This window comes from Trachinotus anak, unplaced genomic scaffold, assembly GCF_046630095.1.
Source record: "Trachinotus anak isolate AG129_WGS33_773 ecotype Australia unplaced genomic scaffold, CSIRO_AGI_Tana_v1 ptg000003l, whole genome shotgun sequence".
Taxonomy (NCBI): domain Eukaryota; kingdom Metazoa; phylum Chordata; class Actinopteri; order Carangiformes; family Carangidae; genus Trachinotus; species Trachinotus anak.
This window is the reverse complement of record NW_027273854.1, coordinates 20,537,703-20,561,070: the sequence shown is the minus strand read 5'-3', so window position 1 is coordinate 20,561,070 and position 23,368 is coordinate 20,537,703. Positions and strand designations below refer to the sequence as shown.

Below are 23,368 nucleotides of genomic sequence, written 5' to 3'. Positions count from 1 at the left end.
ACCAGTGGGCAATGGCCGGCTCCTTGCAATTCCCGTACTTGCCAGCAAGGGAGGTCCTTACAGCACAACTGGTGCTGTATGGGGTGAGCCAAAAAACACTGAAGAAAGATGACTTTGCCCAGATGTGGCTCACCCTAGCCGCCATCAAAGACGCCATATGGACCTCCAGAAACTTGCTGGTAAGGAAGCACATGCAGATCCCCCCCGTGGCTGTGATCCGGATGGCTGTAGGCGGCAGGCCTAGGACACAGCCACAAAGAAGCATCGCCTCTGTGCCCATTCGGACGAAGGAGCCGGAGCCACACATGAAAAGGTCAAAGCAGCGGCGGCCTGGCTCTCCGGGTGAGGCAGGTGGGAAGGAGCAACAGGGTGAGGATCTCCTCTGAGCACCACGACAGGATCCCGAGAGACCAAATGTTTGGGGGAGCGGAATGAGTGACCCTGGGTAGGGACTCACTCTGCTCCTGCACAAAATTAGAAAGAAGAGAAGTTTTAAACCAATGCACTCCCTTTTTAAAGATTTGGGACACTCCATGGTTTTCATTTGTGAGATGGATTTTATGTTTGACAACATGTAAAACCCCTTGAAATATTTGTTTTTAATGTTTTAAAAAAAAACAAACAAACAAACAATGGTTTTACAACTATTTATCATATTGTTGTGATTATAATGTACCCTTTGTATCTCAAGATGTAAACCTTCTTTGAAAAAACTTGAAATGAGTGTCAATAAATCTTTTCGAAAGAAAAAATCTGTTCTTATCAGTTTAATATCTGATATGTCCTCTACCCGAGGACAAACATATTAAACGGATTTTTAGAACTGGGAGCTGAAAAAGGGGCTTGCTCCGTTCACTCCACGCATCGACCTGGCATTGCAGTGCCGCCGGGAACGGTGCACCCTTCTCTGGCCGTGTGGAAAAGCAAGCAAGCAAGCAAGCAAACAATGACGCAAACGTACAGTTTCAAATGCCCCTCTGGCAGTGGCTGGAGGAAGGTGAGTCAACCTGCCCCACAGCTGATATCCCTCACGCGCCCTGGAAGGGCTGCTAGCCTCCAATCAACCCCGCATTTTCCCTGTATTTTGGTCCCCGGGGGCCTGCAAGCGCCTGATAACTTGAGAAATTTGTGGGGATTGCATGTTGAGGCCCAGACACTTTTCTCCACAGCCCGATTGGCTAGAGCCCGTGACAACATGGGGAGGGGGCGGGGATTTGGCAAGCTAAGAGAAGGCTACCGTGAGGGCGGTGACTGGGACCAATGGGGTCCTCGGCCGCTCTTGAGGAGAGGCCTGTACTGACTCTGGTTTCTCTTCATCACGCACAAGTCTTTCGCCTTTTACTAAAGACTTCCGTGGAGAGGAACACCAATGAGTTTAAGCTATTTTTGGCAGGCTCTGCCGTATGGCTGAGCCCTTTGAGTTTGTGAAAAGTCAAACAGCTGTCGAGGTCAGGAATGGGGAGGTGGGCGGAGGTGGTGAAAAGCAGCCATTGCTCCGCTCATGTCAAAAGCAGCCAACCGCGACCAGCGAGATTTGTGCCAAGAGCCTGGCTGGAACGCCAGACACTTTGGGCCCATCGCTTCTCGGCCTTTTGGCTAAGATCAAGTGTAGTATTCGTGGAGAGATTTTTCTTTTTTGATCTGGGCGACACTTCTATGGAAGCGATGGCCAGTATGGCCTCTCCTGTGCAGGTTATCCCTAAGGTTGGGTTGAGGTTCACGCTTCGTTTCCAGGCAATCGTGACAGAAGAAGATGCTGTTTCAAGATCGTGGTTCTGCAAGAGGGTCATCATGGGCCAGCTTCTTTTGACGGTGGAGGATGTCTTGTGCATTCAATGGAACCAACAGGAAAAAGCTTTTGATGTCACCCTGAGGAATGAGGAGGTGTACAGAAAGGTGTCTGAAAATTGTTCGGCTGGAGCTGGGGTAAGGCCCCTTGCCTGCTACAAGATTTTGAGTTTGGACAGACCTAATTTCAGGCAGATCACAGTTCACATGTTTAACCCGTTTGTGACTGATCTTGCCTTGGCTGATTTCCTGGGCCGGTATGGAGAAGTGGTGTCAGCAGCAAGATATGTTAATGATCCAATGGGGTTTTGGACTGGCAGACGGCAGTTCCAGGTGTTGCTCAAGCCTGAGCCAGAAGGGCCTGGTGGTCTCAGACATCCACCCGCCTTTTTTAGTCTCGGTGGGGACCGTGGCTATTTGTTCTATTCGAGGCAACCGTCTTTCTGTCGGCAGTGTAGGCAGTCTGGCCACACGGAGGCAGGATGCACTGGGGTCTGCTGCCGTTTCTGTGGTCAGGGGGGACACGAGGCTAAAGACTGCACTGCACTGAAGGCCTGTCATGGATGTGGTGGACTTGATCACCTCTATCGGAGCTGTCCTGGCCGTAGGAGAACCTTTGCAGAAGTAGCTGGGGCCACTGGAGGGCAGGGTAAGGCTCAAGACTTTGGAGGGACTTTCGTGCCAATGGGCAATACGTCAATTGATCCACAGCAAGCGGATCAGCTTCCAGGCCCTTCTGGGAGTAGAGTGGACTCTGTATCCAAGGTGCAGGGACTTGCCAGTGTTGCTGGAGAAGTCAGTGTGGACCAGGTGCCCTCGGGGATTACGGACGCGGTCCCCACTGGTGCCGCTCCCACCGAGCCAAAGCAAGGAGCACGAAGAGGTTTGAAGGTGTTGGAGGAGGGTCTCTCGATTGAAAAGGGGGAGTGTGAGCAGGTGGTGAAGAGTAAAAGGTCAAAGAGGGAGAGGGAGGGAGAGGGGAGGGGGCAGGCCGCAGAGGTGGGGGTTGATGTGGGTAGGGCTGATGGAATACAACAGGGGGGGGAAACGGTTAGAGGAGGGGCCCGGGGGCGGGATGCAATAGATACAGGTCAGGGGTTGGAGCATGTCTCAGGGGTTTTGGGTGAGGAGCCACCAGCTGGGTTGGAGCTTGATTTTGAGCTTTCTCCCGGTTTGCTCCTATTGTCGTCTCCTTTGAGTGAGGACGCATACGAGGGACCAAAAAGGCCTTCATCCTCACCAAATGCTGTTCCCTTTTCCTGGGCGGACCAGATGGATAGTGAAGGAGATGATCTGTATTCACAGTAGGGGGGGGGACTGTTTTGTTTTCTTTTTGTTTTTGTTTGAGTGTAAGCATCTGTAATTTAAAATGTTCTCCTTTGATGTTCTTTCTCTGAATGTGAGGGGAATGAGGAACACTGTTAAAAGAAGGATCGTTTTCGAATTTGTTAGCTCTTTGCGTGTAGCTTTTTGTTTGTTGCAGGAAGTCCACTTACGGGATATGGGGGATGTTGGGTGTTTTAGAAGGGAATGGACCAGAGGGGACTCAGTCTGGAGCATAGGGGGTGTTCACTCTACAGGAGTTGGGATTTTGTTTGGTTTTAAGGAGATTAAAGTGGAGGGTGTTTTTGTTATTGTCCAGGGGAGAATAATGGGTGCGGACATCTCCTGGGGAACAAACACGCTGAGAATCATTGTGGTCTATGGACCACAATCCTCAGCAGAGCGGAAAGAAATGTTTGGGATGCTGGAGCCGCACCTTGTCACCAACAGGCAGGTCATCATAGGGGGTGATTTTAATGTAGAGTTAGGAAAGGGGGGTGATGCCAGCGACCTGTACATTTCTAATCTTTTGAATAGTTTTGGTTTGGTCGATGGGGCGAGGGTGGTCAGGCCACTCATGGATGGTCCCACTTGGCGTAATTCGCAGGGGATCTTTAAGCGTTTAGATTATGTATTTTTTGTTAAGACCTTGAAGTTGGTTGCAGGAAGGGTGCTCCCGGTTTGCTTTTCGGATCATGATGGTTTGCTGTTTACGGTGAGTTTGGATTTGCCAGTCTTCGGGCCTGGGTTTTGGCGCTTAAATATTAGTGTGCTGGAGGAGGACTTGTTTAGTCAACAGTTTCTTTGGTTTTTTAAGGGTCTTATGGGACTCAAACCGCTGTGCCAGGGGTTGTTAGAGTGGTGGGAGGTGGCTAAGGAGAGGATGAAGATATTTTGTTTAAGTTATTGTCAGAGAAAGGCTGGAATGGCAAAGAGGGAGGTGGTCCATCTCCAGCACCGCCTTGAACTCGAGTATGCTAGGAGTAACTGTAAAGGTGCTGTAGACCATCAAGTTTGCGCATCCTTGAAAGCAAGTCTGAGACATATTTTTGAGGGTAGGGCCCGCGCATACCTGGTGCGGTCACGTCTGCAGTTCATTGAACAGTCAGAGACATGTTCGGCTGCTTTTTTTGGCTCCATACGGGCTGATAGGGCGAAGCAGCTGGTGTCAGGAGTTAGGAATAAACAGGGCAGGGTTGTGGTGGACACCTGCGAGATGGTGTGTGTCGCTACAGATCATTTCCGTGATGTTTTCACGGAGCGAGCGGTAGACATAGGAGGGGGAGGGGTGTTCCTGGATTTGCTGAACCAGCAGGTGCCAGGGAACATAGTGCGGGCTTTGGAGGCCCCACTGACCCTCAAAGAGCTTGAAGGTGCTCTCTGTAGGATGAACAGGCGCAAGGTGCCAGGCATTGATGGGTTGCCGGTAGAGTTCTATGTTAAGTTTTGGGACATACTTGGGCCAGTATTGTTGGAGGTGTTGACTGAGGTGCTCTGTACGGGGAAAATGGGGAGGTCTATGGCGACTGGAGTTATCTCCCTTCTGTTTAAGAAAGGGGATCGCGCTGATATGGATAACTGGCGACCGCTGTCCATGCTGTGCGTAGACTATAAGCTCCTGGCTAAGGTTCTGGCAGACCGGTTAAGCGTGGCCCTGCCACATGTGGTCCATGTGGACCAGACATGTGCAGTGCCAGGGCGCTCAGTAAGATGGAACCTGCAACTCTTACGGGATGCTGTGGCTTGGGCTGAGGATAGGCATCTGCCGCTTATGCTGGTCGGTCTTGATCAAGCAAAGGCCTTTGACAGAGTACATTGGGGTTTTATGTTTAGTGTACTGGAAAGGCTAGGTTTCGGTCAGGTTTTTGTAGGGTGGCTGCGCACATTGTATAGGGGTGCGGGGAGCAGGGTTTTGGTTAATGGGCACCTGGGGGAGGCTTTTAGTTTGTACTCTGGGGTGAGACAGGGTTGCCCGCTCTCACCGCTGCTCTATGTGCTTTACATGGAGCCATTGGCAGCTGCCATTCGGGCTGATCCTGGAGTGAGAGGTTTTTTTGTGCCTGGCAGTGGGGGTCTGCGAGTCAAGCTGTCTCAGTATGCTGATGACACTACATTGCTGCTGGACAGGGATGAGTGCCTTATCCGTTCATTGCAGATTTTTAGTGACTTCAGCCGGGTGGCTGGATCAAGCCTTAATTGTGCAAAGTCCTCGGTTAAGTTCTTTGGGAGGTGGAGAGAAAGGACGGATGTACCAGGGGGTCTGTCTCTCTGCTCTGGGCCTCTGAAGGTCCTAGGGGTAAGTTTTGAGTCGCCTCATGGTGCCACAGTGAACTGGACGAGGCGTCTGGAGGCGGTCCAGAGGAAGATTTCTCTCTGGAAGAGTAGGTGCCTGACGTTTGTAGGGAAGGTACTTGTTCTCAAGGTGGATGTTTTGCCTTCTCTCCTGTACCTGGCTTACATATATCCACTACCAGTCAGTATGAGGAGGCCTCTCATGCGTCACGTATTTGGTTTTATTTGGGGGGGGAGATATGAGTATGTTGCGAGGGCCCGCATGTTGGCAGGGGTTGAGGAAGGGGGGAGAGATGTGCCACATCTGCCACTGAAGTTGGACTGCATTTTCGTTTCTTTTATGTGTAGGGAATTAGCTGGCCCAGTGGTTCACCCCTCTGGCTATTTTTTGCGCCTCTTTTTTGCCTACCAAGCAAGGCAGCTTTTGGTTTGGGACAACTTGGCTCCCCGGGTAGAGCAGCAACCATGGCACTACCGCCATGCAGCCAGGTGGCTGCGGGCGCACCCGGAGGCTTCTGCACCAGCCCTGCAACTTAATCACAGGGCCCTCTACAAAGAGGTTAAGCAAAGGGTCATTGCACCTCCGGTCCCAGGAATATTGCCAAGTGTTTGGAGGGGGATTCAGCCTCATGGGCTTGATAATGGCCTTAAGGACCTGAACTGGTTGTGCCTCCATAAGTGTTTGCCAGTACAAGACATCATGTACCGGCATGGGTTGGCAAGGTCTCCGGTGTGTCCTAGGATTGGGTGCTCGGTAGAGGAGACAATTAGGCATGTAATGTGGGACTGTCCCTTTTCTAGGGTAGTATGGGAAAGGGTGGAGCTGTGGCTACGGAAGGGAGTCTTTGGGTTCCAACTATCATGGGAAATGGTTGAGAGGGGGGTGGGAACAGGACTGGGTTGGGCAAAATTAGCTGTTTGGCTAGTAATTAGCATGGTAAAGAGAGGCTTGTGGGTGGCTAGACAGGACCTAATTAAGAACAACAGATGCAGTAGAGTGGATGGGGTGGTGAGCAGAGTAAAAGCAGACTTGAAGAGGAGAATTGAGAGGGACATCCTGAAGTGGGGAATGCATGCTGCTTTAGAGAGGTGGAAGGGGGGTTTTGGTCTGTGGGATTGAAATAGGGGGGGGGGGGGGGTAGGATGTTTAAGGTAAACTTTTGTTTGGCTTGGTTTGTTTTGTTTGAACAAAATGGATGGAGTGGGTCAATTGTGTTTTGGATTTTTGGACCTCATATGTAAACTGTTTTCTTTGTTTTGTGACATTTGTTTTGGAGTGAGGAACTGAAATAAAAAAAAAAAAAAAAAAAATCTGTTCTTATCAGTTTAATATCTGATATGTCCTCTACCCGAGGACAAACATATTAAACGGATTTTTAGAACTGGGAGCTGAAAAAGGGGCTTGCCCCGTTCACTCCACGCATCGACCTGGCATTGCAGTGCCGCCGGGAACGGTGCACCCTTCTCTGGCCGTGTGGAAAAGCAAGCAAGCAAGCAAGCAATGACGCAAACGTACAGTTTCAAATGCCCCTCTGGCAGTGGCTGGAGGAAGGTGAGTCAACCTGCCCCACAGCTGATATCCCTCACGCGCCCTGGAAGGGCTGCTAGCCTCCAATCAACCCCGCATTTTCCCTGTATTTTGGTCCCCGGGGGCCTGCAAGCGCCTGATAACTTGAGAAATTTGTGGGGATTGCATGTTGAGGCCCAGACACTTTTCTCCACAGCCCGATTGGCTAGAGCCCGTGACAACATGGGGAGGGGGCGGGGATTTGGCAAGCTAAGAGAAGGCTACCGTGAGGGCGGTGACTGGGACCAATGGGGTCCTCGGCCGCTCTTGAGGAGAGGCCTGTACTGACTCTGGTTTCTCTTCATCACGCACAAGTCTTTCGCCTTTTACTAAAGACTTCCGTGGAGAGGAACACCAATGAGTTTAAGCTATTTTTGGCAGGCTCTGCCGTATGGCTGAGCCCTTTGAGTTTGTGAAAAGTCAAACAGCTGTCGAGGTCAGGAATGGGGAGGTGGGCGGAGGTGGTGAAAAGCAGCCATTGCTCCGCTCATGTCAAAAGCAGCCAACCGCGACCAGCGAGATTTGTGCCAAGAGCCTGGCTGGAACGCCAGACACTTTGGGCCCATCGCTTCTCGGCCTTTTGGCTAAGACTGCGGTCGCCTCCTTTTGATGGTTAAATTCTTGCCTGTTGTGGCTCTGAGTTAAACCAGCTCTTGGGAGGAAATTGTCTACATTCCTTGTTTAAAGTTGTGCAACTTTTCTGTAGTTGCATATCTTAAACAAATAGGAATTCATTGGCCCAGAGAATCTCTTACCTGCGCTCTGCCGGATTCAACACCTTGTCCAGGCCAAAACTTGAAAAGGTAAGTACGTTTTTAGATTTTTTTCCTTTTTATATTTTTAATTGTATTTACTTATTTATTGTTCATTGTTTTTTTTGTCCATTGTAAGTTTTTTACTGATTTTAGATCCTTTTAGCTTGTGGTGCCTCCACCATGTCGGCCACCCATGCCAACATGCGGAGGCACCACAGCGTCCGTTTTAAGTTTAAAGAAAAGGATGGAAAGCTCCTGGAGATGTCAAGGCTAGATTTCTCCAGGAAGCTAATCCAACAGGCTTTGAAATTCACAGCAAACGATTTGAATTGTATTTTGACACTACCATTAAATACAGGTTTTGATGTAAGCTTCCAGTCTGCGGCTATCTTGAGAGAATTTTGGACAAGATTTGAGTCTGTGAAACCCCAGTTTTCTGCATTTGTTGTTGAAAAACTGACTGATAATGCATTGAAAACAGTCATTGTCAGAATGTTTAATGAGACAGTGAATGCAGAAGACATTTGTATATGGCTGGGGAGATACTGCACTGTTAAAGGCCAGGCTACCAAAGTGAGAGATGAGGACGGCATCTGGAATTGCGCTTGGAGGGTCCCCATTCAACAATGGCAGGACCCCCAGGGCTTCCAAGGCCTGAAACATCTGCCGTCAATGATAGTTCTGGGTGAAAACAGGGGCTACATCCACTACCAAGGTCAGCCCAAGCTCTGCCGCAAGTGCGGTGAGCATGGGCACCTGGTAGAAGCGTGCACAAAAACCTTTTGTGGAAAGTGTAGAGAAATTGGGCACACTTTTGAGGAGTGCACCAATGGCAGGAAGTGCAACCTTTGTGGAGAAACAAATCATCTCTTCAGAGCTTGCCCCAAATCGTTTGCCAACAAACTAAAGGCAGCAAAAGCCAATGAACAAAATGGAGGACAAAAAGAAAAAGAGCAGGTTGAAGAGGCTGGGCAGGAAAATTCAAATCTCCCGCCAGATACTGTGATTGGAGAGGAGGGATCATGTGAGGCGGGAGAGGGGGAGGGGCCTGCAACAGCCCCATCAATGGAGAGTGGAGAGGAGGATGGGGAGATGCAGGAAGTGGGCGGAGCTAGTTCAGAAATGGAAGATTTTCAACCACCTGAAAATAGTGAGGATGCCCCCCTCCCCGATGCCCAGCAAACAAAGAGACTTGCATCGGAATTGTCCTCTGAGTCTCCTGTAGCCTCAGAGAAGAGGGGAAGAGTTGGGACTCTCTCAGACAGTTCATCTGTGGAGGAGCCCAGAGTCTTCCCCTCCAATTCACCAAATGAAGTCTCTTTCCTGACAGTAGCTCTACAATCAACCCCTAAGGACTCCAAGCTAAATGCAGCCTTGCGTCAAAGGCCAACCCCCAGAGTCCGACGGGGGAATGGAGCTCAACTCCCTCCTTCATCACCTGTTGAAGTGAAGGAGGAGCCCCGTTCACAAGAAATAGTCTAACTGCCTTTTTTTTTTAAAAAAAAAAAAGATATTTTAGCATCTTAAACCTCTATTTAGTGTTTTTAAAATTTCATACCTGTTGTTTTTAATCATACTCATGACACTCACCTTCTCAACCATCAATGTGAGAAGTGTGAAGTCGAGAGTTAGAGCCCAGAGTGTTTTATCCTTTCTTAATTCTACAAAGTCAGATGTGTTTTTAATGCAGGAATGTGGCATACCGTTTTTAAAACACTACCGACAGTGGGAGGAGATGTGGCCACAGACATCGATATGGAGCGGATCAAACCAAAATAAGAACGATGGAGTGGCCATTTTAATAAAAAACCCTCAGGTTCTGGTGAAGGGTAGCACTGTGGTGAGAGACGGTAGGGCACTTTTAGCACACTTGACCTTTATGGGACAGGATTTTAACCTTCTCAATATTTATGGCTTTAACGACAAAAATGACAGGTATGACCTTTTAGAAGACCTGCAGTCCCACATGCTAGGGAGAGTGCCATTAGTTTTAGGAGGTGATTTTAACTGTATTTTAAGTCGAAAAGATAGAAAAAGAACAGGGGAAGATTTTAAAATTGACAAAACATCGGTTTTATTACAGGGCATATGCAGGGATTTTAAACTACAAGACTGTTTTAAAACCATGCATCCCAGAGAGGAGGGCTTCACCTGGTTCAGTGGTGATGGCACCAGAGCCTCTCGCATAGATTTTATTTTCACACGGGACTGCCCGCCGACCGATGCTAGATTGACCCCTGTTTTCTTTTCTGACCACCTGATGCTCTCCTGCACCCTTTCACTCTCTTCAGGTGTGACTTTTGGAAGTGGTCTGTGGAAACTCAACTGCTCCCTGCTTGAAGATCAACATCTAGTTCAGCAGTACAGGGAGCAGTACCGAGAGTGGCAGACCCTTCAAGACATGTACGATACACGAGCACACTGGTGGGAGATGGTGAAGGGAAAGACCCAGACTTTTTTCAGACAGGCAGGCAAAAAAAGAAAGGGCAAGGAGAACAGACGCATGATGGGACTGCAGAAGCGACTACAGCGCTATTTTAACCTCAACCAAAATGGAATGGATTTTAATGAAGAAATTACAGAAATCAAATCAGAGATGTCGGTTTTAGCTGAAATTAAAAGCAAGGGTGTCATTTTAAGGAGCAGGGAACGGGAAATAGAGGAGGGTGAGAAGTGCACCAGGTATTTTTTTAAGAAAATTGTTAGTAAAGGGGGGACCATTTTAAAACTAAAAAAGGAAAACGGGTGCATAACAGAGAATATCGAAGAAATTAAACAGATTGTGGAAAATTTTTACGTAGAATTGTATAAAGAAAAGCCCATTAGAATAGACACCATGAATGAAGTTTTAAAATCCATCGATAAAAAAGTAAAAGACAGTGTGCTTTTAACCCAAGATTTTACCATTCTAGAGTTAAATAAATGTTTGTCAAGTTTTAAAAAAGGGAAGTCCCCAGGACAGGATGGACTTCCCTTGGAATTTTATTTGACCTTTTGGGACATTTTAGCACCTGATTTGATCGATGTTTTTAAAGACTTTGAGCACCTAGACCGACTTCCTGACAGTTTTAGAGTAGGGATAGTGACTCTACTGCACAAAAACAAAGACAAGACCGACCTGATGAACTGGAGACCTATCGCACTTTTAAACCTTGATTGTAAACTTTTTAGCAAACTTTTAGCCTCACGTATGTCCTTGTTTTTAAAGGGGGTGATTCACCCGGATCAAGGCTGTGCCATCCCAGGGAGGAAGATCACCGACAGCCTGGTACTGATCCGAGACACCATCTGTTACGCGAGAGACAGAAACATCCGGCTAGTAGTCCTAAATTTAGATTTTGAGAAAGCCTTCGATCGGGTCTCGCACCAGTACCTTTTCAAGGTACTGCAAAAAATGGGGTTCCCAGAAAGGTTTCTAGCTTGGGTGGGATTGCTGTATCGGGACATTACCAGCAAATTTGTGATTAACGGGCATTTGACAAAAGCAGTCGATATTAACTGCGGTGTCCGTCAGGGTTGTCCGTTATCTGCCCTCCTATACATAACATGTATAGAACCGCTGGCACAGATCTTGAGAAGGGATCAACGAATCAATGGGTTGGGAGTACCGGGGAGCGGGGGACTGGACACCAAGTGTATTTTATACATGGACGACGTGAACATTTTATGCACCGACCTTTTATCCGTCAACAGGACGCTGGACTTGACTGACTGGTTTGGACAGGCTTCTGGGTCAAAGTTGAACAAAAACAAGACCCAAGCCCAATTTTATGGACCGTGGACAGCGACTGAGATGACAGGACTCCCTTTGACTGTGACCCAGACTGACCAAAAAATACTGGGGATCAAATTTGACAGGGAGGGAGAAGGAACAACAAATTGGCCAGACGTGGTAGGGAAAGTAAAACAAAGACTAGGATATTGGGGACTTAGAGGACTGACTATTGAAGGAAAGGTTTTAATCATCAAAGCGGTGATTTTACCTTTGCTTTTACTCATCAGTTCTGTTTTTATCCCACCTAGGAGAGTGCTTTTAGATCTGGAGCGAGCCATCTTTTATTTCCTGTGGGGCTCCAAGTGGGAGAGACTGAGGAGGGAGGTCATGAAAAGGCCAAAAGAGAAAGGAGGAAAAGGAGTGCCTGACCTGTACTTGTTTTTAGGAAGCCGATACACCGCACTACACCTCAAACAAGCCACAGACCCATCCGGAAACCCCAAAACTACAGCCATGACACGTTTCTGGATGGGATCGTACCTCAGACGATTGAAGATTTTACCTACAGATCTTAAAGTACCCGTGTCTTTTAGCCTGCCACCAGCCTATGCTTTTATCCTGACGTTTTTAAAGCATTTTAAACTGGAGCAGGAGGAGCTGCATATTTTAACCAACCACCGTTCTCTGATCTCTGTTGTGCAGGAGCAGGAGCCAGTGAGTCCAGTGCGCGGGCTCGCATTTGGCGAGCCCTCAACAGTTTGGCGCAACGTGAACCATTCCGCTCTTCCAAACAGACTCCGGGACCTGTCATGGATGGTGGCTCATGAGATTCTCCCAGTCAGGTCCGTCATGCACTCCCGGGGCATGTCAACACGCTCAACCTGCCCCCGACCCGGTTGTGGCGCGCCAGAGTCGGTGAGGCATTTGCTCTGGGAGTGCAGCGCTGCCGTAGACCAGTGGGCAATGGCCGGCTCCTTGCAATTCCCGTACTTGCCAGCAAGGGAGGTCCTTACAGCACAACTGGTGCTGTATGGGGTGAGCCAAAAAACACTGAAGAAAGATGACTTTGCCCAGATGTGGCTCACCCTAGCCGCCATCAAAGACGCCATATGGACCTCCAGAAACTTGCTGGTAAGGAAGCACATGCAGATCCCCCCCGTGGCTGTGATCCGGATGGCTGTAGGCGGCAGGCCTAGGACACAGCCACAAAGAAGCATCGCCTCTGTGCCCATTCGGACGAAGGAGCCGGAGCCACACATGAAAAGGTCAAAGCAGCGGCGGCCTGGCTCTCCGGGTGAGGCAGGTGGGAAGGAGCAACAGGGTGAGGATCTCCTCTGAGCACCACGACAGGATCCCGAGAGACCAAATGTTTGGGGGAGCGGAATGAGTGACCCTGGGTAGGGACTCACTCTGCTCCTGCACAAAATTAGAAAGAAGAGAAGTTTTAAACCAATGCACTCCCTTTTTAAAGATTTGGGACACTCCATGGTTTTCATTTGTGAGATGGATTTTATGTTTGACAACATGTAAAACCCCTTGAAATATTTGTTTTTAATGTTTTAAAAAAAAACAAAACAAACAAACAATGGTTTTACAACTATTTATCATATTGTTGTGATTATAATGTACCCTTTGTATCTCAAGATGTAAACCTTCTTTGAAAAAACTTGAAATGAGTGTCAATAAATCTTTTCGAAAGAAAAAAATCTGTTCTTATCAGTTTAATATCTGATATGTCCTCTACCCGAGGACAAACATATTAAACGGATTTTTAGAACTGGGAGCTGAAAAAGGGGCTTGCTCCGTTCACTCCACGCATCGACCTGGCATTGCAGTGCCGCCGGGAACGGTGCACCCTTCTCTGGCCGTGTGGAAAAGCAAGCAAGCAAGCAAGCAAGCAAGCAAACAATGACGCAAACGTACAGTTTCAAATGCCCCTCTGGCAGTGGCTGGAAGAAGGTGAGTCAACCTGCCCCACAGCTGATATCCCTCACGCGCCCTGGAAGGGCTGCTAGCCTCCAATCAACCCCGCATTTTCCCTGTATTTTGGTCCCCGGGGGCCTGCAAGCGCCTGATAACTTGAGAAATTTGTGGGGATTGCATGTTGAGGCCCAGACACTTTTCTCCACAGCCCGATTGGCTAGAGCCCGTGACAACATGGGGAGGGGGCGGGGATTTGGCAAGCTAAGAGAAGGCTACCGTGAGGGCGGTGACTGGGACCAATGGGGTCCTCGGCCGCTCTTGAGGAGAGGCCTGTACTGACTCTGGTTTCTCTTCATCACGCACAAGTCTTTCGCCTTTTACTAAAGACTTCCGTGGAGAGGAACACCAATGAGTTTAAGCTATTTTTGGCAGGCTCTGCCGTATGGCTGAGCCCTTTGAGTTTGTGAAAAGTCAAACAGCTGTCGAGGTCAGGAATGGGGAGGTGGGCGGAGGTGGTGAAAAGCAGCCATTGCTCCGCTCATGTCAAAAGCAGCCAACCGCGACCAGCGAGATTTGTGCCAAGAGCCTGGCTGGAACGCCAGACACTTTGGGCCCATCGCTTCTCGGCCTTTTGGCTAAGACTGCGGTCGCCTCTTTTTGATGGTTAAATTCTTGCCTGTTGTGGCTCTGAGTTAAACCAGCTCTTGGGAGGAAATTGTCTACATTCCTTGTTTAAAGTTGTGCAACTTTTCTGTAGTTGCATATCTTAAACAAATAGGAATTCATTGGCCCAGAGAATCTCTTACCTGAGCTCTGCCGGATTCAACACCTTGTCCAGGCCAAAACTTGAAAAGGTAAGTACGTTTTTAGATTTTTTTCCTTTTTTATATTTTTAATTGTATTTACTTATTTATTGTTCATTGTTTTTTTGTCCATTGTAAGTTTTTTACTGATTTTAGATCCTTTTAGCTTGTGGTGCCTCCACCATGTCGGCCACCCATGCCAACATGCGGAGGCACCACAGCGTCCGTTTTAAGTTTAAAGAAAAGGATGGAAAGCTCCTGGAGATGTCAAGGCTAGATTTCTCCAGGAAGCTAATCCAACAGGCTTTGAAATTCACAGCAAACGATTTGAATTGTATTTTGACCCTACCATTAAACAAAGGTTTTGATGTAAGCTTCCAGTCTGCGGCTATCTTGAGAGAATTTTGGACAAGATTTGAGTCTGTGAAACCCCAGTTTTCTGCATTTGTTGTTGAAAAACTGACTGATAATGCATTGAAAACAGTCATTGTCAGAATGTTTAATGAGACAGTGAATGCAGAAGACATTTGTATATGGCTGGGGAGATACTGCACTGTTAAAGGCCAGGCTACCAAAGTGAGAGATGAGGACGGCATCTGGAATTGCGCTTGGAGGGTCCCCATTCAACAATGGCAGGACCCCCAGGGCTTCCAAGGCCTGAAACATCTGCCGTCAATGATAGTTCTGGGTGAAAACAGGGGCTACATCCACTACCAAGGTCAGCCCAAGCTCTGCCGCAAGTGTGGTGAGCATGGGCACCTGGTAGAAGCGTGCACAAAAACCTTTTGCGGAAAGTGTAGAGAAATTGGGCACACTTTTGAGGAGTGCACCAATGGCAGGAAGTGCAACCTTTGTGGAGAAACAAATCATCTCTTCAGAGCTTGCCCCAAATCGTTTGCCAACAAACTAAAGGCAGCAAAAGCCAATGAACAAAATGGAGGACAAAAAGAAAAAGAGCAGGTTGAAGAGGCTGGGCAGGAAAATTCAAATCTCCCGCCAGATACTGTGATTGGAGAGGAGGGATCATGTGAGGCGGGAGAGGGGGAGGGGCCTGCAACAGCCCCATCAATGGAGAGTGGAGAGGAGGATGGGGAGATGCAGGAAGTGGGCGGAGCTAGTTCAGAAATGGAAGATTTTCAACCACCTGAAAATAGTGAGGATGCCCCCCTCCCCGATGCCCAGCAAACAAAGAGACTTGCATCGGAATTGTCCTCTGAGTCTCCTGTAGCCTCAGAGAAGAGGGGAAGAGTTGGGACTCTCTCAGACAGTTCATCTGTGGAGGAGCCCAGAGTCTTCCCCTCCAATTCACCAAATGAAGTCTCTTTTCTGACAGTAGCTCTACAATCAACCCCTAAGGACTCCAAGCTAAATGCAGCCTTGCGTCAAAGGCCAACCCCCAGAGTCCGACGGGGGAATGGAGCTCAACTCCCTCCTTCATCACCTGTTGAAGTGAAGGAGGAGCCCCGTTCACAAGAAATAGTCTAACTGCCTTTTTTTTGAAAAAAAAAAGATATTTTAGCATCTTAAACCTCTATTTAGTGTTTTTAAAATTTCATACCTGTTGTTTTTAATCATACTCATGACACTCACCTTCTCAACCATCAATGTGAGAAGTGTGAAGTCGAGAGTTAGAGCCCAGAGTGTTTTATCCTTTCTTAAATCTACAAAGTCAGATGTGTTTTTAATGCAGGAATGTGGCATACCGTTTTTAAAACACTACCGACAGTGGGAGGAGATGTGGCCACAGACATCGATATGGAGCGGATCAAACCAAAATAAGAACGATGGAGTGGCCATTTTAATAAAAAACCCTCAGGTTCTGGTGAAGGGTAGCACTGTGGTGAGAGACGGTAGGGCACTTTTAGCACACTTGACCTTTATGGGACAGGATTTTAACCTTCTCAATATTTATGGCTTTAACGACAAAAATGACAGGTATGACCTTTTAGAAGACCTGCAGTCCCACATGCTAGGGAGAGTGCCATTAGTTTTAGGAGGTGATTTTAACTGTATTTTAAGTCGAAAAGATAGAAAAAGAACAGGGGAAGATTTTAAAATTGACAAAACATCGGTTTTATTACAGGGCATATGCAGGGATTTTAAACTACAAGACTGTTTTAAAACCATGCATCCCAGAGAGGAGGGCTTCACCTGGTTCAGTGGTGATGGCACCAGAGCCTCTCGCATAGATTTTATTTTCACACGGGACTGCCCGCCGACCGATGCTAGATTGACCCCTGTTTTCTTTTCTGACCACCTGATGCTCTCCTGCACCCTTTCACTCTCTTCAGGTGTGACTTTTGGAAGTGGTCTGTGGAAACTCAACTGCTCCCTGCTTGAAGATCAACATCTAGTTCAGCAGTACAGGGAGCAGTACCGAGAGTGGCAGACCCTTCAAGACATGTACGATACACGAGCACACTGGTGGGAGATGGTGAAGGGAAAGACCCAGACTTTTTTCAGACAGGCAGGCAAAAAAAGAAAGGGCAAGGAGAACAGACGCATGATGGGACTGCAGAAGCGACTACAGCGCTATTTTAACCTCAACCAAAATGGAATGGATTTTAATGAAGAAATTAGAGAAATCAAATCAGAGATGTCGGTTTTAGCTGAAATTAAAAGCAAGGGTGTCATTTTAAGGAGCAGGGAACGGGAAATAGAGGAGGGTGAGAAGTGCACCAGGTATTTTTTTAAGAAAATTGTTAGTAAAGGGGGGACCATTTTAAAACTAAAAAAGGAAAACGGGTGCATAACAGAGAATATCGAAGAAATTAAACAGATTGTGGAAAATTTTTACGTAGAATTGTATAAAGAAAAGCCCATTAGAATAGACACCATGAATGAAGTTTTAAAATCCATCGATAAAAAAGTAAAAGACAGTGTGCTTTTAACCCAAGATTTTACCATTCTAGAGTTAAATAAATGTTTGTCAAGTTTTAAAAAAGGGAAGTCCCCAGGACAGGATGGACTTCCCTTGGAATTTTATTTGACCTTTTGGGACATTTTAGCACCTGATTTGATCGATGTTTTTAAAGACTTTGAGCACCTAGACCGACTTCCTGACAGTTTTAGAGTAGGGATAGTGACTCTACTGCACAAAAACAAAGACAAGACCGACCTGATGAACTGGAGACCTATCGCACTTTTAAACCTTGATTGTAAACTTTTTAGCAAACTTTTAGCCTCACGTATGTCCTTGTTTTTAAAGGGGGTGATTCACCCGGATCAAGGCTGTGCCATCCCAGGGAGGAAGATCACCGACAGCCTGGTACTGATCCGAGACACCATCTGTTACGCGAGAGACAGAAACATCCGGCTAGTAGTCCTAAATTTAGATTTTGAGAAAGCCTTCGATCGGGTCTCGCACCAGTACCTTTTCAAGGTACTGCAAAAAATGGGGTTCCCAGAAAGGTTTCTAGCTTGGGTGGGATTGCTGTATCGGGACATTACCAGCAAATTTGTGATTAACGGGCATTTGACAAAAGCAGTCGATATTAACTGCGGTGTCCGTCAGGGTTGTCCGTTATCTGCCCTCCTATACATAACATGTATAGAACCGCTGGCACAGATCTTGAGAAGGGATCAACGAATCAATGGGTTGGGAGTACCGGGGAGCGGGGGACTGGACACCAAGTGTATTTTATACATGGACGACGTGAACATTTTATGCACCGACCTTTTATCCGTCAACAGGACGCTGGACTTGACTGACTGGTTTGGACAGGCTTCTGGGTCAAAGTTGAACAAAAACAAGACCCAAGCCCAATTTTATGGACCGTGGACAGCGACTGAGATGACAGGACTCCCTTTGACTGTGACCCAGACTGACCAAAAAATACTGGGGATCAAATTTGACAGGGAGGGAGAAGGAACAACAAATTGGCCAGACGTGGTAGGGAAAGTAAAACAAAGACTAGGATATTGGGGACTTAGAGGACTGACTATTGAAGGAAAGGTTTTAATCATCAAAGCGGTGATTTTACCTTTGCTTTTACTCATCAGTTCTGTTTTTATCCCACCTAGGAGAGTGCTTTTAGATCTGGAGCGAGCCATCTTTTATTTCCTGTGGGGCTCCAAGTGGGAGAGACTGAGGAGGGAGGTCATGAAAAGGCCAAAAGAGAAAGGAGGAAAAGGAGTGCCTGACCTGTACTTGTTTTTAGGAAGCCGATACACCGCACTACACCTCAAACAAGCCACAGACCCATCCGGAAACCCCAAAACTACAGCCATGACACGTTTCTGGATGGGATCGTACCTCAGACGATTGAAGATTTTACCTACAGATCTTAAAGTACCCGTGTCTTTTAGCCTGCCACCAGCCTATGCTTTTATCCCGACGTTTTTAAAGCATTTTAAACTGGAGCAGGAGGAGCTGCATATTTTAACCAACCACCGTTCTCTGATCTCTGTTGTGCAGGAGCAGGAGCCAGTGAGTCCAGTGCGCGGGCTCGCATTTGGCGAGCCCTCAACAGTTTGGCGCAACGTGAACCATTCCGCTCTTCCAAACAGACTCCGGGACCTGTCATGGATGGTGGCTCATGAGATTCTCCCAGTCAGGTCCGTCATGCACTCCCGGGGCATGTCAACACGCTCAACCTGCCCCCGACCCGGTTGTGGCGCGCCAGAGTCGGTGAGGCATTTGCTCTGGGAGTGCAGCGCTGCCGTAGACCAGTGGGCAATGGCCGGCTCCTTGCAATTCCCGTACTTGCCAGCAAGGGAGGTCCTTACAGCACAACTGGTGCTGTATGGGGTGAGCCAAAAAACACTGAAGAACGATGACTTTGCCCAGATGTGGCTCACCCTAGCCGCCATCAAAGACGCCATATGGACCTCCAGAAACTTGCTGGTAAGGAAGCACATGCAGATCCCCCCCGTGGCTGTGATCCGGATGGCTGTAGGCGGCAGGCCTAGGACACAGCCACAAAGAAGCATCGCCTCTGTGCCCATTCGGACGAAGGAGCCGGAGCCACACATGAAAAGGTCAAAGCAGCGGCGGCCTGGCTCTCCGGGTGAGGCAGGTGGGAAGGAGCAACAGGGTGAGGATCTCCTCTGAGCACCACGACAGGATCCCGAGAGACCAAATGTTTGGGGGAGCGGAATGAGTGACCCTGGGTAGGGACTCATTCTGCTCCTGCACAAAATTAGAAAGAAGAGAAGTTTTAAACCAATGCACTCCCTTTTTAAAGATTTGGGACACTCCATGGTTTTCATTTGTGAGATGGATTTTATGTTTGACAACATGTAAAACCCCTTTAAATATTTGTTTTTAATGTTTTAAAAAAAAAAACAAACAAACAATGGTTTTACAACTATTTATCATATTGTTGTGATTATAATGTACCCTTTGTATCTCAAGATGTAAACCTTCTTTGAAAAAACTGAAATGAGTGTCAATAAATCTTTTCGAAAGAAAAAATCTGTTCTTATCAGTTTAATATCTGATATGTCCTCTACCCGAGGACAAACATATTAAACGGATTTTTAGAACTGGGAGCTGAAAAAGGGGCTTGCTCCGTTCACTCCACGCATCGACCTGGCATTGCAGTGCCGCCGGGAACGGTGCACCCTTCTCTGGCCGTGTGGAAAAGCAAGCAAGCAAGCAAGCAAACAATGACGCAAACGTACAGTTTCAAATGCTCCTCTGGCAGTGGCTGGAGGAAGGTGAGTCAACCTGCCCCACAGCTGATATCCCTCACGCGCCCTGGAAGGGCTGCTAGCCTCCAATCAACCCCGCATTTTCCCTGTATTTTGGTCCCCGGGGGCCTGCAAGCGCCTGATAACTTGAGAAATTTGTGGGGATTGCATGTTGAGGCCCAGACACTTTTCTCCACAGCCCGATTGGCTAGAGCCCGTGACAACATGGGGAGGGGGCGGGGATTTGGCAAGCTAAGAGAAGGCTACCGTGAGGGCGGTGACTGGGACCAATGGGGGTCCTCGGCCGCTCTTGAGGAGAGGCCTGTACTGACTCTGGTTTCTCTTCATCACGCACAAGTCTTTCGCCTTTTACTAAAGACTTCCGTGGAGAGGAACACCAATGAGTTTAAGCTATTTTTGGCAGGCTCTGCCGTATGGCTGAGCCCTTTGAGTTTGTGAAAAGTCAAACAGCTGTCGAGGTCAGGAATGGGGAGGTGGGCGGAGGTGGTGAAAAGCAGCCATTGCTCCGCTCATGTCAAAAGCAGCCAACCGCGACCAGCGAGATTTGTGCCAAGAGCCTGGCTGGAACGCCAGACACTTTGGGCCCATCGCTTCTCGGCCTTTTGGCTAAGATCAAGTGTAGTATCTGTTCTTATCAGTTTAATATCTGATATGTCCTCTATCCAAGGACAAACATATTAAACGGATTTTTAGAACTGGGAGCTGAAAAAGGGGCTTGCTCCGTTCACTCCACGCATCGACCTGGCATTGCAGTGCCGCCGGGAACGGTGCACCCTTCTCTGGCCGTGTGGAAAAGCAAGCAAGCAAGCAAACAATGACGCAAACGTACAGTTTCAAATGCCCCTCTGGCAGTGGCTGGAGGAAGGTGAGTCAACCTGCCCCACAGCTGATATCCCTCACGCGCCCTGGAAGGGCTGCTAGCCTCCAATCAACCCCGCATTTTCCCTGTATTTTGGTCCCCGGGGGCCTGCAAGCGCCTGATAACTTGAGAAATTTGTGGGGATTGCATGTTGAGGCCCAGACACTTTTCTCCACAGCCCGATTGGCTAGAGCCCGTGACAACATGGGGAGGGGGCGGGGATTTGGCAAGCTAAGAGAAGGCTACCGTGAGGGCGGTGACTGGGACCAATGGGGTCCTCGGCCGCTCTTGAGGAGAGGCCTGTACTGACTCTGGTTTCTCTTCATCACGCACAAGTCTTTCGCCTTTTACTAAAGACTTCCGTGGAGAGGAACACCAATGAGTTTAAGCTATTTTTGGCAGGCTCTGCCGTATGGCTGAGCCCTTTGAGTTTGTGAAAAGTCAAACAGCTGTCGAGGTCAGGAATGGGGAGGTGGGCGGAGGTGGTGAAAAGCAGCCATTGCTCCGCTCATGTCAAAAGCAGCCAACCGCGACCAGCGAGATTTGTGCCAAGAGCCTGGCTGGAACGCCAGACACTTTGGGCCCATCGCTTCTCGGCCTTTTGGCTAAGATCAAGTGTAGTATCTGTTCTTATCAGTTTAATATCTGATATGTCCTCTACCCAAGGACAAACATATTAAACGGATTTTTAGAACTGGGAGCTGAAAAAGGGGCTTGCTCCGTTCACTCCACGCATCGACCTGGCATTGCAGTGCCGCCGGGAACGGTGCACCCTTCTCTGGCCGTGTGGAAATGCAAGCAAGCAAGCAAGCAAGCAAGCAAACAATGACGCAAACGTACAGTTTCAAATGCCCCTCTGGCAGTGGCTGGAGGAAGGTGAGTCAACCTGCCCCACAGCTGATATCCCTCACGCGCCCTGGAAGGGCTGCTAGCCTCCAATCAACCCCGCATTTTCCCTGTATTTTGGTCCCCGGGGGCCTGCAAGCGCCTGATAACTTGAGAAATTTGTGGGGATTGCATGTTGAGGCCCAGACACTTTTCTCCACAGCCCGATTGGCTAGAGCCCGTGACAACATGGGGAGGGGGCGGGGATTTGGCAAGCTAAGAGAAGGCTACCGTGAGGGCGGTGACTGGGACCAATGGGGTCCTCGGCCGCTCTTGAGGAGAGGCCTGTACTGACTCTGGTTTCTCTTCATCACGCACAAGTCTTTCGCCTTTTACTAAAGACTTCCGTGGAGAGGAACACCAATGAGTTTAAGCTATTTTTGGCAGGCTCTGCCGTATGGCTGAGCCCTTTGAGTTTGTGAAAAGTCAAACAGCTGTCGAGGTCAGGAATGGGGAGGTGGGCGGAGGTGGTGAAAAGCAGCCATTGCTCCGCTCATGTCAAAAGCAGCCAACCGCGACCAGCGAGATTTGTGCCAAGAGCCTGGCTGGAACGCCAGACACTTTGGGCCCATCGCTTCTCGGCCTTTTGGCTAAGATCAAGTGTAGTATCTGTTCTTATCAGTTTAATATCTGATATGTCCTCTACCCGAGGACAAACATATTAAACGGATTTTTAGAACTGGGAGCTGAAAAAGGGGCTTGCTCCGTTCACTCCACGCATCGACCTGGCATTGCAGTGCCGCCGGGAACGGTGCACCCTTCTCTGGCCGTGTGGAAAAGCAAGCAAGCAAGCAAGCAAGCAAACAATGACGCAAACGTACAGTTTCAAATGCCCCTCTGGCAGTGGCTGGAGGAAGGTGAGTCAACCTGCCCCACAGCTGATATCCCTCACGCGCCCTGGAAGGGCTGCTAGCCTCCAATCAACCCCGCATTTTCCCTGTATTTTGGTCCCCGGGGGCCTGCAAGCGCCTGATAACTTGAGAAATTTGTGGGGATTGCATGTTGAGGCCCAGACACTTTTCTCCACAGCCCGATTGGCTAGAGCCCGTGACAACATGGGGAGGGGGCGGGGATTTGGCAAGCTAAGAGAAGGCTACCGTGAGGGCGGTGACTGGGACCAATGGGGTCCTCGGCCGCTCTTGAGGAGAGGCCTGTACTGACTCTGGTTTCTCTTCATCACGCACAAGTCTTTCGCCTTTTACTAAAGACTTCCGTGGAGAGGAACACCAATGAGTTTAAGCTATTTTTGGCAGGCTCTGCCGTATGGCTGAGCCCTTTGAGTTTGTGAAAAGTCAAACAGCTGTCGAGGTCAGGAATGGGGAGGTGGGCGGAGGTGGTGAAAAGCAGCCATTGCTCCGCTCATGTCAAAAGCAGCCAACCGCGACCAGCGAGATTTGTGCCAAGAGCCTGGCTGGAACGCCAGACACTTTGGGCCCATCGCTTCTCGGCCTTTTGGCTAAGATCAAGTGTAGTATCTGTTCTTATCAGTTTAATATCTGATATGTCCTCTACCCGAGGACAAACATATTAAACGGATTTTTAGAACTGGGAGCTGAAAAAGGGGCTTGCCCCGTTCACTCCACGCATCGACCTGGCATTGCAGTGCCGCCGGGAACGGTGCACCCTTCTCTGGCCGTGTGGAAAAGCAAGCAAGCAAGCAAGCAATGACGCAAACGTACAGTTTCAAATGCCCCTCTGGCAGTGGCTGGAGGAAGGTGAGTCAACCTGCCCCACAGCTGATATCCCTCACGCGCCCTGGAAGGGCTGCTAGCCTCCAATCAACCCCGCATTTTCCCTGTATTT

The 23,368-nt window shown here is 48.7% G+C and overlaps 11 non-coding genes and 5 pseudogenes across 11 annotated transcripts; all 16 read left to right on the top strand.

Annotated features, from left to right (window-relative positions):
• Positions 1–731: 731 nt before the first annotated feature.
• LOC139619800 (U2 spliceosomal RNA) lies at positions 732–906 on the top strand (annotated as a pseudogene).
• A 391-nt stretch (positions 907–1,297) lies between these two features.
• On the top strand, positions 1,298–1,412 carry LOC139619120 (U5 spliceosomal RNA). The gene has a single exon (XR_011690127.1). It is a non-coding gene; the product is annotated as a U5 spliceosomal RNA (small nuclear RNA).
• A 164-nt stretch (positions 1,413–1,576) lies between these two features.
• Positions 1,577–1,655, top strand: LOC139618761 (U2 spliceosomal RNA; annotated as a pseudogene).
• Positions 1,656–6,665: 5,010 nt separating this feature from the next.
• On the top strand, positions 6,666–6,868 carry LOC139619824 (U2 spliceosomal RNA; annotated as a pseudogene).
• Positions 6,869–7,255: 387 nt separating this feature from the next.
• Positions 7,256–7,370, top strand: LOC139619119 (U5 spliceosomal RNA). The gene has a single exon (XR_011690126.1). It is a non-coding gene; the product is annotated as a U5 spliceosomal RNA (small nuclear RNA).
• A 5,754-nt stretch (positions 7,371–13,124) lies between these two features.
• Positions 13,125–13,300, top strand: LOC139619743 (U2 spliceosomal RNA; annotated as a pseudogene).
• A 399-nt stretch (positions 13,301–13,699) lies between these two features.
• On the top strand, positions 13,700–13,814 carry LOC139619117 (U5 spliceosomal RNA). Its single transcript, XR_011690123.1, has one exon. It is a non-coding gene; the product is annotated as a U5 spliceosomal RNA (small nuclear RNA).
• Positions 13,815–19,561: 5,747 nt separating this feature from the next.
• LOC139619798 (U2 spliceosomal RNA) lies at positions 19,562–19,736 on the top strand (annotated as a pseudogene).
• Positions 19,737–20,128: 392 nt separating this feature from the next.
• LOC139619116 (U5 spliceosomal RNA) lies at positions 20,129–20,243 on the top strand. The gene has a single exon (XR_011690122.1). It is a non-coding gene; the product is annotated as a U5 spliceosomal RNA (small nuclear RNA).
• A 164-nt stretch (positions 20,244–20,407) lies between these two features.
• On the top strand, positions 20,408–20,599 carry LOC139619611 (U2 spliceosomal RNA). The gene has a single exon (XR_011690603.1). It is a non-coding gene; the product is annotated as a U2 spliceosomal RNA (small nuclear RNA).
• Positions 20,600–20,986: 387 nt separating this feature from the next.
• LOC139619115 (U5 spliceosomal RNA) lies at positions 20,987–21,101 on the top strand. The gene has a single exon (XR_011690121.1). It is a non-coding gene; the product is annotated as a U5 spliceosomal RNA (small nuclear RNA).
• A 164-nt stretch (positions 21,102–21,265) lies between these two features.
• LOC139619631 (U2 spliceosomal RNA) lies at positions 21,266–21,457 on the top strand. Its single transcript, XR_011690621.1, has one exon. It is a non-coding gene; the product is annotated as a U2 spliceosomal RNA (small nuclear RNA).
• Positions 21,458–21,856: 399 nt separating this feature from the next.
• Positions 21,857–21,971, top strand: LOC139619114 (U5 spliceosomal RNA). The gene has a single exon (XR_011690120.1). It is a non-coding gene; the product is annotated as a U5 spliceosomal RNA (small nuclear RNA).
• Positions 21,972–22,135: 164 nt separating this feature from the next.
• On the top strand, positions 22,136–22,327 carry LOC139619494 (U2 spliceosomal RNA). The gene has a single exon (XR_011690487.1). It is a non-coding gene; the product is annotated as a U2 spliceosomal RNA (small nuclear RNA).
• Positions 22,328–22,722: 395 nt separating this feature from the next.
• On the top strand, positions 22,723–22,837 carry LOC139619112 (U5 spliceosomal RNA). The gene has a single exon (XR_011690119.1). It is a non-coding gene; the product is annotated as a U5 spliceosomal RNA (small nuclear RNA).
• A 164-nt stretch (positions 22,838–23,001) lies between these two features.
• On the top strand, positions 23,002–23,193 carry LOC139619161 (U2 spliceosomal RNA). Its single transcript, XR_011690164.1, has one exon. It is a non-coding gene; the product is annotated as a U2 spliceosomal RNA (small nuclear RNA).
• Positions 23,194–23,368: the final 175 nt, after the last annotated feature.